The following is a 14,658-nucleotide window of genomic DNA, read 5'->3' as shown; positions in this document are numbered from 1 at the left end:
CATAAACAAACAACTCATTAACACACTGTTTTCATCCTTCTTTTCAAAACAAAGTCATAAAAAAGAACAATTATAATCCATTAATTACGATCCTTTAGTCAATTAATAACAACCTGGCAATCAAGATGATTTTTTAATGTTAATTTGATCCAAAAAAATGTAGTTTTATCAATTTATTGATGTTATAGAAGTCTAGTAAGTACAGTTCCAGATGACCTTTATTCAAAAAGACACCATTTTACATTTATTTTTCATATCAAAGTAAAGATGACCCATTAAAAACAAGTTCACCAAGTACTTTAATTCAATTTAACCTGCAAAAGTCCAAGATTTGAACCGTCCTGCCTTCCTAAAAAAAAACGAACCCTCCTTTGGTATTGTATCCACTTTGGGCGAATACCCTTTTGAAGAATTGATTTGAAAAGCCTTTAAAAATTCTATTTCCGTCCAAAAGCTGCCAGCGTGCCAACTGTAAAATAACAAAAGATGTATTATTGCGACAAGAGAAGCCTGACAAAAATCATCCTGCCGTCCGGCGCCTGTGGTGAAATGAAACCATTGTCCCCGGAGATTTAGAACAACTGCCAGCGTCGTCTGGACGCCCTGATAAAAATTACCCGTCCTTGCTCACATCACAAACACAAAAAGTGGCTCGTCGCATCAAACTGTTGACACACTCAAAAGTTGGCTTTCCAAGGCTTCTGGATTCGTGGAGTAAACCTAGAGTTCATACTCATTCCTTGACAATAAATACTCGCATATAAGCCGCACCCTTAAAATGGTTAAATTTGACAATTTCTCGCGTATAAGCCGCCCCTTTAATTCCCAATTTTCACCTCAATATTCAGGGTTTTAATAGGGAGTACAAATGTGTTACTTTGAAGGGAAAATATTAGGAAAATTATCATATTTCTGAGATACTATATGAATCAAACGCACATTATTAGGGTCAATATCATCATTCATTCAGTAATGGTTGTTTTGTTACTGCAAAACTGAAAATAACCAACAAGCAGTAAATGTTATATACATAAACACATACAAATACATGTGTGTATATGTATGTGTATATGTATATATGTATGTGTATATGTATGTGTATATGTGTATATGTATGTATATATATATATATATATATACATACATATATATATATATATATATATATATATATATATATATATATATATATATATATATATATATATATATATATATATATATATATATATATATATATATATATATATATATATATATATATATATATATATATATATATATATATATATATATATATATATATATATATATATATATATATATATATATATATATATATATATATATATATATATATATATATATATATATATATATATATATATATATATATATATATATATATATATATATATATATATATATATATATATATATATATATATATATATATATATATATATATATATATATATATATATTTCAGCAAGACTTATTTACGTCTAAAATGTATTTTTCTGTGTCTGTATTGTCACCCTCTCGCTACTGTGAAAGTGAAATTTCCCGAATCCGGTATGAATAAAGTTATCTAATCTAAAAAAGTGACCTCCTCAGTGTGAAATCCCGTTTCTGTTCAAATGAACACGAAGCATAAAATGAAGACTTTGTCCACCTTTGGCCAAGGCGATGTTGTTGGATTTTGTGAGTGACAGAAAAGGGCTTGTAAGACTGCTTTCAGCTCAAGTAAGGCAGGATAAGCTCCCACGTTTTGGTGACCCTCAGCGAGATAAGCGCTATGGAAGATGAGCGGATGCTGAAGATAAAGCTCTTATTGCCATGGTAACTCCTCATCACCTTCTTTTAGAGTTCTGCAACAGTCTGAGGAAACATCCGGCTAGCTTAGCAAGATCGCTCTACATTTTAAACTAAGATAATTAAAAGTACTTATATTGATATATGTGGACGAGTGGTTTGAGCATCCGCTTCACAGTTCTAGGGTCGAGGATTCGATCCCAGCTAGGTTTGCATGGGGTTTCTCAAAGTACTCTGGACTCCTCCCACAACCCGAACAATAGATGCTACTAGGCTAATTGTATGCTAATGAGTGCTATAAGCTATGAGTGATTAGTCGTTTTTATTCTCGTGGCCTGTGATTGGCTCTCCACCGATTCAGGGTGGTGAGCTGGGATAGACTCCAGCACCCCAGGCTTGTGTGACTTTTCTCCGGGTACTCCAGTTGCCTCCCAAATCACCAAAAACAGGTATGCTAAGCTAATTGTGGGCTAATTTAGTTTGTCCTTTGCTATGATTGGTTGTTTGTCTCCTCGAGCTCTGCGATTGACTCTAAATCGATTCAGGGTGTCCGCCACCTGGTGGCGGTAGTTAACTGGGATAGGCTCTGGCACCCCCCGCGACCCTGGTGAGGATAAGCGCTTCAGAAAATTGATGAACATGCTGATATAGCTACGATAGCTTTGGATAGGTACAACTGAAAAATAAGTGTAAATAGAATTGGGATCAAAATGAGATATTATGAAAGATATGTTATGATTTTTAAGAAAAATATCTTATTATTTTTAGCCTACACGATTAGATACACATCCACAACTTGTGTTTTTCTTTTTTGAACATCAAGAAGTGGAGTATTTTCCTTTTTCTCTTGGTAATAAGCCCTTCATCCTTCTTAAGAGTGGACATCCCCGCAGATTCCGCGGCGTCCGTGGTCCTGGACGCCGGCAAGGGCGCCCCCGGGCACCCGCCAGGGCTTTGGGCTCGGTCTCCCGTCTATCATAAACAGCCCGCAGCCATGATGATAATACAGAAGTTTTCCATCCAGCTCTGTGTTTTGACTGCCTGAAAGGAGTCATGCGGGGCCGCTTTGAACGGAGGGAGAGGTACTCGGGTATTATTTGGGTAATGCTTATGCAATGCCTTTGTAGGATACCGTTGCTTTAAGAAATGGCTCCTACCAATCTGAGACCGGAATTGAATTCATTTTGAGAGATGAGCTGAGAATAGGCCTTTTTTTCAGGTCAAATAACCATTCATTCCTTCATTCTTTTAAACTGTTTATCCTCACAAGGGTCGCAGAGGGTGCTGGAGCCAATACCAGTTAACCAGAGGCATTGAGGCCGTAATAGAAACAATTTTGCCTACAATTAGCCTAGCATACATGTTTTTAGGATGTAAGAACAAACCAGAATACCCTAAGAACACCCACGCAAGTCCAGGGTTTGAACGCAGTACCCCAAAACTATGAGCAAAAGTGCTAACCATTTGACTAACAATCATTTACTCGTAGCTAGGGACAATTTAGCATACCATTAGTCTAGCATGCATATTTTTAGAATATGGGAGGAAACTGGAATACCCAAAGAAAAACCATGCATCGAACCCAGAACCGCAAAACTATGAGCCAGAAGTGCTAACCATTCGACAAACTACCATTTACTTGTGGCTAGGAACAATTTAGCATGCCATTAGCCTAGCATGCATGTTTTTGGGATGTATGAGAAAACTGGAATACCCAAAGAAAACCCACACAACCTCAAAGATCGAACTCAGAACCCCAAAACTATGAGCAAAAGTGCTAACCATTCAAAAAATGACCATTTACGCGTAGCTAATGAAAATTTAGCATACCATTAGCCTAGCATGTATGTTTTTAGGATGTTGGGAGGAAACTGCTCCATTTTTGTAGCTAGTTCTACAATGTCTTCTGTGTCTGTCTTGCAACTGCAACCAAGACATTTCCCAAATCTAATCAAATTTAATCTAATCCGGCTCCACCGTTTTGGAAACATTTCCGTTGAAAAACACTCGACTGGACAAGATTGACGCCATTTTGTCTAAAGCCCTTAATTGGCGGAAAGCAGGCAGTGTGTTAAATCCCTCCCCCCGATGTAATTGAACGGCGTTTGTCGTGTCGCTAGCCGGTCGGTGGTTGTGGTTGGCGTCCGGTCGGGTGGGCTCCCCGGCCGGCGTCACTTATCCCAAAGCTGTTATTGAGTCTGACGGATAAACACTTAGCCACACGCCGAGTAAAGGAAATGCCATTAAGTCTGTGCCTCCACACATCAGGCGCTAAACATCGTTAGACGGAGAAAAAAAAGGGGGCCGGCTTCATTTGCGGCCGGGCGCCGCTCACGTCACCATCAGTCGCCATGCTCCGCCGGGTGAGAGCCAGGCCACAGAAAAAAAAAACACACTTTAATCGACCATGTTGTTGACTTGAAATGACTTCAACGGCTATTTTTGGGGCTTCAGTTTGAACCAAAAAAACAAAAGATGACTTATTTTGACGTCAAATGGCGACGCGGAAACGTTCAAATATTCACCTTTTGTAAGTCAAATTACTATTTTTGGTGATTTAGCCCAAAACATAGCCTTAAAAGTCATATTTTGAGCCGTTTAGCATCACGTCATTCCGTTAGCTAGCTTATAAAAGTCTGTTTCTTCGTATTTATGGTCATAAATTAAGATTAATTCATTTTTTTTACATTTTTCTTATCCTCAGGGGGTGCTGGAGCCTATCCCGGCCAACTATGGGCAGTAGGCGGGGAACACAGGGAATTTGTTGCCAGCCAATCACAGAAACCATAAGACGAATGAGCATTTTATTCGTAGCTAGCGACAATTTAGCGTACGATTAGCCTAGCATGCATGTTTTGGGGATGTGGGAGGAAACCAGAGTACCTAGAGAAAAGCCATACAAGCCCAGGGAAAACACACAAAGGCCACACGCCCTGGGAATCGAACCCAAAACTACAAGGGTGACTTAGCTAACCATTTAATATTGTTTTAAAATGAAAAAATCTCTAAATTTAAAAAGGTGCTCACAATCTGTTGAGTATCTATTTTCTATATCGTGTCTCAGGGGTGCCGGAGCTTACCTTATCTACCAACAAACTGGAGTCAGGGTACTTGAGTGCATTTTCTAATACTATTATTTTGAAGAAACACCACTGTAGTTTGAGTATAACATTTTTGGGGGGGGTACTCTGGCTAGCATAGCTCGTAGCAAGAAGCGCTAACGCAGATTTTGGGTCTTTGTTCGGCACAATAAGCTTTTAAATGTATACATTTAGCAGGTTTTACGGTTTGAAATGTGCTTTTGAACAACATATCATGGGCCGTCAAGTGGCCCGGCTTTACTTTCCACCCAATAAGTGGCTGTTTAGCCATTAGTCACTGTTGTGGGTTGGTGTCCATTTCTGAGTGTGTTTTTGTGTGTGTTAATAGACTTGTATTGTAGGATTATTGCTGTGATCCTCACACTTACAAATAATGGCCACTGGTTAAAAGCTTGCTGTTGACCAGCACAAATGTGCTAATGTTCCTCTAATGAACAAAATACGCTTGGTTTTTGCCTGAAGAGTTTTGTTTTTCTTTCATCTACCTGTTTTTTTTTTTTAATATAGTCAAGCACAAAGGTTGGTGTGGTCATCAGATGTGCTCATTTGTTTGTAAAGAGCAAAACATCCACAAAAGAAGACTAATTTTAAAAGAGTTGTTGCAATTTTTTAGGGTTTTTTTGGGGTACTTTTTTTTTAATGATTTCTGAATTGAGGGTACGGCTTATATGCGCATAAGTCAAATGCTTAACATCATGACGAGACAACCAATGGGAAGTCAGTGGCGATTTTCAAGCAGGATGCAATGCTATGGTGACCCTTTCAAAATAAAATAACGTTCTATTTTGCAACTTGGATCTTATTTTCGTATATTGGAACGGCAATTTGTGTCATTTTATACCCTGATACATAGACACATTTATGAGTACTATTTTTGTTGATTTGACAATTTCCACTATCATTTTTATGATGGCAATTATACAATTTAGCTCGTTATAGATCCAGGCAAGTCTGAAAAAAAGCTTTTTTGAAAACTCTTGCGTTATTTAACGCGTGTCTACGAGCCCGCGGTGGCGAGACATGAAACGCTAAAATGCTAATTAAAGTAGAGTCTTATCATGGCAGCTTGAAAAGAATCCCTCCATTTACGCCAATGCAAATGAGTCTCGTACACGGCGATTAGCGTATCTCGCCACTCAAATACGCTATTTGTCCAAGACGCCTCTCGGAGACGCTACACCCGCCCGTAGTAGCGTCGGCGAAAAGGTCAGCCTTCCCCCCCTGGGGGACCGAGTGCGTAACTTCACTCCGGGGAAATTAATGGTCTCGGCCTTCAGTCGCCGTCTTTCTGGCGCTGGTGTAATTTGCCGCCGTTGACGTGGAGGATGCCGCCGAGAAGGAAACGTGCTAACGTGCAAACGTGCAAGCGTGCAAGCGCCCACGTCGTACGGAGGCGGAAAACAGATGGCTTGCTTCCTGGCTTGTTGATGAATTTAACCACCGAGGGCCACAGGTTTTAAATGTTTTTTTCATCCTCTGACACACGAGAGGACATAGATGACACTTTGTCGGTTTCTAAACGTTTTGACAAATCGATTTGCGTGGTTGATTTTATGGACTGGCATTTGTGGCGGGAAAAATTGGGGTATCTTTGCAAGTCGCACACAAAAAGTACGACTAGAATTTGTTCACTTATTGCCTAGTATAGAACAGTACTGGGGTCTGAGGGTTCGAACCCAGGTTGGTTTTCACTGTGTGGAGTTTGCATGTTCTAGCTGGGATTGTATGGGTTTTCTCTGGGTATTCCGGTTTCCTCCTACGTCCTAAAAACATGCATGCTAGGCTAATGGTATGCTAAAGTGTCCCTAGCTACGAGTAAATGGTAATTTGTCGACTGGTTAGCAATTCTGTTTCATGGTTTTGAGGTTGTAGGTTTGATCCCTGAGGTTGTATGGGTTTTCTTTGGGTATTCCAGTTTCCTCCTATATCCCTAGTTCGAAAACATGCATTCCACATTCCGAAAACATGCATGCTCGGCTAATTGCTCACTCTAAATTGCCCCTATCTCTGAGTGATTGGTTGTTTGTCTCCTTTTGCCCTGCGATTGGCCAATTCAAGGTGGGATAGGCTCTAGCACCCCCCGTGACCCTAATGAGGAGAAAGCAGTTCAGAAAATGAAAATCTTTTGCTAAGTGGATTGCACGTCCGCCCCTCAATGCTGAGTTTAAGGTTCGATCCCAGGTGGGTTTCGACTATACATGTCAAATGTGTGGGTTTTCTTCGGGTACTCCAATTTCCTCCAAAAACCAAGCATTCTAGGCTAGCATGTTTAAAACTCTAAATTCCCACCTAGCTATGAGTGATTGGTTGTTTGTCACATTGCGACTGGCAGGACGCCCGTTAGGCTCCGGCACCACCCGCGAGCCAAGTGACTAGAAATAAGGAGTTTGAGGCTAGACAAAGTTGAAATAGGTGTGCACCGCTGGGTGGCTGTCACATGGTAATCCATCTGCTTTTGAGGCGGGCGGGCAGGTGGCACTTTTACGGGTCACATATGCAGCAGCGCCATGATTCATAGAGTGCACATATTTTGGACACGGCTGTCATCAATCACGGATGCCTCATTTTTACCCTTCACTTGTCCGTGAGCTAGCTTAAAGAAAAAAAAGTCAACTCCTAAGAGACCAGTCGGATTTAATCCGGAGGCTGATCTCACAATGAGGGATGGAAAAAAATGGACACTAAAAAATAGGTAAACGTTATTATATGATTGGTTAAATGTTGAGTTATTGAGCGAATAATGTCGGGTTTTAATCTGTTAATTTAGTTGTGATATTTTCTGGGATGTGTATTTTAAGTAGAAGATAAATGTACATGTAAAAAAATGTTTTATGAGGATTGACATGAGCCTCTATAACGATGTTGGCTTTAAAGATGAAAAAGTAAGCTAGCAAATGATTATTATGCTAGCATGCTAATATGGTAAAATGCCATTGGATATGTATTAAATAGAAAAAAAGTTTGTTTTCGTATTTTGTTCTGGTTTTAAAGTAGCATATGCATCCGTTAACAATACATATGAAACATAAACAACAACAAAAAAGTGACTAAAGTTATTACATACTCATCCCCCATCATTAAAGTCAAAAGGTATTGAGAAATATTAAAATGTCATTTAAAAAAGATATACGGGTTGTAAAACACCAAAAACAAATAAGAAGGGACACAGCTACTGTTACTGGCTTCCACTTGACGGCGCCATCTTGTGGAACAAAAACAAAAATTTGGACAATGTCGGCGGGCCGGATTAAAAAGCCTCACGGGCCAGATGTGGCCCGCGGGCCGTAGTTTGCCTACCGAGGCACTAGTAGAACACTAGCCTACTTGTTAGGTTTATTGAAGTAAAGTATCACGTGAAAATGATTTAAAAAATATATAATAATCCTAGTTTATTAATAGTCATCCGGAAATGAAAATTCATCATTGATGGCCGCCGCCTTCCCCAGTCAATTTGGATTGGACAAAGCCACGTCAAAATAAGCCAAAATAAGCCAAAATACCCTAAAAAAACAAACAAACAAACATGAACGTGATTCGACCTTGAATGGATTTGCAAGATTTCTAGGAAAACAGACACTATTCATAGAGACTTTTTTTTTGCAAAGCGGATGCGCAGATTAACCCAAACAAAAACATGTTTTTGAGGGGGTCGATGGTGACGTGGCGGCCATTGTTGCCGTCTGTCGCCGTGCAATCTTTTTTGGAGCACACAATCTTATCCGCTAGGGTAAGCTCCTGCCAAGATTGATTTGGGAATTTTTTATGCAATCTCCGCATCCAAATAAAATGTTGCATCAATCTGCCTGGTTCGGTGCCGCGTGTCATATGTGGCTGATGTAACGGCGTGATAGTATGTTATGCGTACTCAGAATTTGGGGATATATGCCAGAAGAAATGAGTAGCAAAAAAAAAAAACTGTGGAGGGTTGAGGATAATAGTGTTTTGGTAATAATGGGAATGGTGACGGAATTGAATTAATGGCTCCAAAATGGAGGAGGCTTTAGTTGAATGGGGGACATTTTGGATCAAGGTTGTTAAATGAGTTGATTATTTTATGAATTGAGAATTATTATAGTATTTGAATGATGGTTGATTGCAAATTTTTGATATATAGCCTCATAATGGGAGGTATTGGGCTATATTTTGCATTTTAATTTTTATGTAATGTAGTGTGTGGAATTAAAAAGGGGGATAAAAAGTATTTTTTTGGATTTTTTTGAGATTTTTTTGATTTTGGAATGATAAAAAGGAAAATTCCTTATTTTTGTACATGCATGTTTATGTTTTTAAAGCATATTTATGTTTTTAATTAGAAAGCAAAGATTCTCAGATTGTTTTATTCATTTGTCTTAAACGATTGAGTTTTTTTTATTCATTTTTTCAAAAATATGTGATTTATTTTAACTTTAAAACATAACTTTAACCTATTTTAATTATATTTCAACTTTCTGTGTGTGGCTCCAGTTTTTTTTAGCTAGGTCTACAATGTCTTCTGTGTCTTGGTAAAGTTCTAATCTAAGTAAATGTAATAAAAACAAACTAAAATGCATTTTTTAAATCGTATCCTAACCCTAACCCTAACCCTAACCCTTAACAACAACTACTACAACAACTACAACTACTTCAACTACTACTACAACTACTACAACAACAACTACTACAACAACAACAACAACAACAACAACAACTACTACTACAACAACTACTACAACTACGACAACTACAACTACTAGAACTACTACAACAACAACAACAACTACTACAACTACGACAACTACAACAACTACTAGAACTACTACAACAACAACAACTACAAATAAATATCATAAAAATAAAATAAAATCCATTTTAAAAAAATCTAAACTTAAGTAAATGTAATAAAAACAAACTAAAATGCATTCTTTTTTACTCATCAATTTGTTTTAATCCATGTTTATTTTTATTTATTCCAACCAACGATCGAGGACTACGAAATATGATTTTAGCAGCAATCTTATGAAGTCCCTACCCACAGAAAATGTGACAAAGGACCCCGGCAACCCCCAGTTGAACACCCCTACTTCACATAGAGAGTCCCAAATGAATTTAACGAAGCCTTCCCCAGCATCCCAGCACAAATCCATCTACGAAACAGCAACGGTAGCCTACAGAATAACAAATGAGACGGTAGCGCATCCGCCAGCCTTGGCTAACCCGCGTAGCGGCGGCACAGACTGTAAAAAAGAAAGCAAAAAAAAAAAGGCGGCTAAGCTTGTAATCCAATGTGATTCGGAAACGCGGCGAAAAGTGTGTGTGAACAAAGAGCAAGCAGGAATTCGCCAGAAAAGCATAAACCCGACTTAATGCCGTGTAATTCGATCGGCGGGCGGGCCAACCAACGGTTGTTGGACTGAGCCCCTTTGGCTTCTCGGACGTCCGCCTTAGACGTCGCCTCTTCTATCTACAGCAGCTTGGACTCCATTCTCTTTTTTTGGCCTTTAAATATTAAATGAGAAGCCTTTTCAAGAGGGCTTTATTTTGGCCCAATGCGTACGTATTCCTTCCTCTACAAGAAGTGGGCTAATTTCCCCATTCTATTCACGGAACAAGCGTCTTTGGGCTTTATTTACTATTCTCAGGGCGGCGCGGTGGATGAGTGGTTAAGGCCTCGCAATGGGGGACCTGGGTTCAAATCCAGGTCAGTTGGAGTTTGCTTGTGTGGTTTTTCTTTGAGTACTTTGGTATTCCAAAGACTGTCCAAAGTTCCAGTAGCAAGTGGAGAAAGGGGAGTGGCTTCCACTTGTGACTTTCAGTGCGGATTTTCACATTTTTATAAATTTACAAAAAATATTTCAATAAAAAACAGAAATTTCCCCAGAAACATAGAACTACAAATACTACAGCAATTATTACCGTACCATAACAACAACAACTACTACTATTACTACAGAAATTGCTATCAAACTAATATTTACTACAATGACAACAACAACAATAACAACTACAAGAAAAACTACTACTACAGAAATGACTACCAAACAACAGTTCCTACTATTACTACTACTACTACAACAACAACAATAACAACTACAAGAAAAACTACTACTACAGAAATTACTACCAAACAACAGTTACTACTACAACAACAACAACAACAACAACAATAACAACTACAAGAAAAACTACTACTAGAGAAAGTACTACCAAACAACAGTTACCACTACTACTACAAAAACAATTACAATAACAACTACTACAACAACAACTGTTACTACAGAAATTACTACCAAACAACAGTTACTACTACTGCTACTAAAACAACAAATACAATAATCACAACTACTACAGCAACAACTACTACTACCACTAGTGTATGTAAAACAACGCTTAATACTACTACTACACCGTCATCCACCGTACGCATGAACAACATAATCCCCTACTACTACCAGTGTAAGTATACCACAACATTTCCAAGTAATACAGCTTCCTCTAGAGTATTTATAACCCAACCCTTACTATAATCCCCTTCCACTAATACTACTACAACTACTGCCTCTCATAATCCGGCGCATATTATAGATGAAACCATTTTCAAGATAGACCGTTAACTGAATGTGCGCCTTGTAGTGCGTAAAATACGTAGTAGTACACAGGCACTAGAAGTCCAATCTATTTTGATATCGAAGATTGGACGTCAATACAAATCTAAAAGACATTTTGAAATCAACCTCAATCAGTGGATGAGAATCCCGCTGATTGGAAATGGTCAACATGACCCTGAAGTGAGTACCATTTCAGGGTTTTTTTTATAGACTAAATTGGTAAAATTGTGTGTAACGTGCAAGCCAACCAACGTCAGAGGACAAATGACACGTAATGGCGGAGTGTGAGTGTAGAAAATGGACTTTCAAGTGCCACACACACCCACACACACACACACACACACACACACACACGAGTTGGAAATCCTTCTGCAGTTATGAATAAATAATATCCAATGTAAGACTTCCAAGAGCCATAAGAACATCAAAGATTTGGGTTAAAGAGGATTGGGAGATGGACCACGCAAGGATTTGGAAGACATTGTTCAAAACACTCGGGCAAACTCACTTCGTCTTCATAGTTTTTTTTCTCTATTTCCGTTTCATAAGACGATTCTCAATCAAAATGATCATTTGGAATGATGACGATCAACGATGTGCAATTCATACGAAGTACCGGGGAATATTGGATTTTACTATATTTTATTATCCTGTGAATAAATGCATGAAATATTATGATTCAAAATGGTACATACTGTAATATAATAAACATAATACATAAATATATCATATATACCCGTTATTTAATTTTCATTGATTTATTTGTACTTGCTTGAACCTTAAGAAGCAACTATAAAATTCAGTAGATATTTTTAAAATTATTTTATCATATATAAATTACTTATTTACGTGTCCACTTATCTATGTCCACTAATTATCTATGTGGACTACATATCTGTGTGGACTACTGATCTATGTCAACTACTTATCTATGTGAACTACATATCTATGTGGACTACTTATCCATGTGGACTACTTATCCATGTGGACTCTTATCCATGTGGACTACTTATTTATGTGGACTAGTTATCTATGTCGACTACAGATCTATGTGGACTACTTATCTATGACGACTACTGATCTATGTGGACTACAGATCTATGTGGACTACTTATCTATGACAACTACTTATCCATGTGGACTACATATCTATGTCGACTACTTATCTATGTCAGCTACCTATCTATGTGGACTACATATCTATGTGGACCACATATCCATGTGGACTACTTATCCATGTGGACTACTTATCCATGTGGACTTCTTATCTATGTGGACTACTTATCTATGACGACTACTTATCTATGTCCACTACTTGTCTTTGTCGACTACTTGTCTATGTGGACTACGTATCTATGTCGACTACTTATCGATATGGAGTAAATATCTATGTGGAGTACATATCTATTTGGACTACTTGTCTATGTTGACTACTTATCTACGTCGCATAGATAAGTAGTCCATTCATTACTTATTGATTTTTTTTCTCATTATATAGAAGACGGACTAGCATCACTTTCCGTCTTCGAAAGAAGCGGGAGAATCAAGGTCAGCCTGTTGGCCACGTGACATTGAAGGAGAATGAATTTCTAAGGACACACACACTCACACACACACGGACACACACTCAGACTGAGATTGAGTGTGACTGAGTCTGTGAATATAGCCACGTGGAGGCATTTGATGTATGACTTTTGAAGCCCCCCTCCGCCTGGCTTTCAGGGCTCCGTCCTCCTTCCTTTTGCCGATGGAAAATGGAGCCGAGTGCGCTATGCGTCGACAAATTGGCAAAAATCGCCTGTCATAAAAGCAGCAGAAAGTGAGCCGTGTAGAGGAAGCCGCATTGAAATTCCTAAAACCGAGAGGAAATGACCCAGAATTTATAGGAAGTGACCCGAAAGTACCCAAAAATGGCGGCCCATAAATTCACTAAAAATAAATTGGACCGCTACACGAGGTATAGTTGAAATGAATCTAAAAGCGAGTGCCCATTTTCAGCAAGGATAGACACCAGCACCCTTGGTGAGCCTTGCGAAGATAAGCAGTATTGAAAATGACTGAATATTTGTTTTATTTTGAAGGTACTCGCTACTCAAGTTTTGGCAAGTAACACATCCTTATAATTTACTTCACTTTCTGGGATGTGCTCCAGCACCCCCTGTGACGGGATGTCAAAACGAATATAAACAATCTTAGTATTAGATGTGTTTTATTTTGAAGGTACTCGCTAATCAAGTAGTTTTTGCAAATAACACATCCTTTTACTAAACTTTCTGGGATATGCTCCAGCACCCCCTGTGACGTAATGGAAAACAAAAGAAAAAATATCTGTTTTGGATGTGTTTTATTTTGAAAGTTCTCGCTATTTAAGCCATTTTTTTGCCCGCAACTCATCCTTACATTGACTTATCTTATTTTTTTTACTTTAATAAAAACGTTAGTATTCTAGGTATATAATACTTTTTGTCTTTTCAATATATATCAATATAGTCAGATATTATTAGATAAAAAAAGGCAAATAGTAATGATTTACAGTATAGAATTGCATTCATTGATACAAATGGCCTTGAAGTACTTTCCATCACCGCTAGAGGAAGCTGAAGAGCTACAAATTGAACAACCTTATTCGGACACACCAAACACCCCATGCGAGCCTTTCCACGCCTCCACGAGGGTATCTAGAACGGTACCCAATAATGAAAACAACTCATAACAACCATAGATAAAATCATGATAACAATTCGGCGCCTACGAAACTCATAAATGAGAAAAAGTCGTCTGGCATGATCATCTCTTTTTTCCCGCATGCAGGTGCGTGCGTGCCTGGCGAATTAATTCTCCTCACGACCCCCCCTCCCTTTCCCGAATCGAACTAGGAGAGGCAATCCCCCCCCCCCCCCTCCGGAATCGAGCCTTCCCACCCACCCACTACACATAAAACATTTATGAGACCGCAGCGAGAAATGTCTGAACCAATAAGCAATTAAGTGTCACGTTCACTCAACCAACATGTCCGTTTTCGGGGGAAAATGAACTTTACATTTGGTGTCAGACCCCCCAAAAAAGGTCAAAACTTTTCAGAGTGGGGGTGGTTTTAGTCCGATGACACTTTGAGATGATGGCACGGACGTTAAAGTGGTGAAATCCATGAAAGATTG

This window comes from Stigmatopora nigra, chromosome 4, assembly GCF_051989575.1.
Source record: "Stigmatopora nigra isolate UIUO_SnigA chromosome 4, RoL_Snig_1.1, whole genome shotgun sequence".
Taxonomy (NCBI): Eukaryota; Metazoa; Chordata; class Actinopteri; order Syngnathiformes; family Syngnathidae; genus Stigmatopora; species Stigmatopora nigra.
This window is presented reverse-complemented; position numbering follows the sequence as displayed.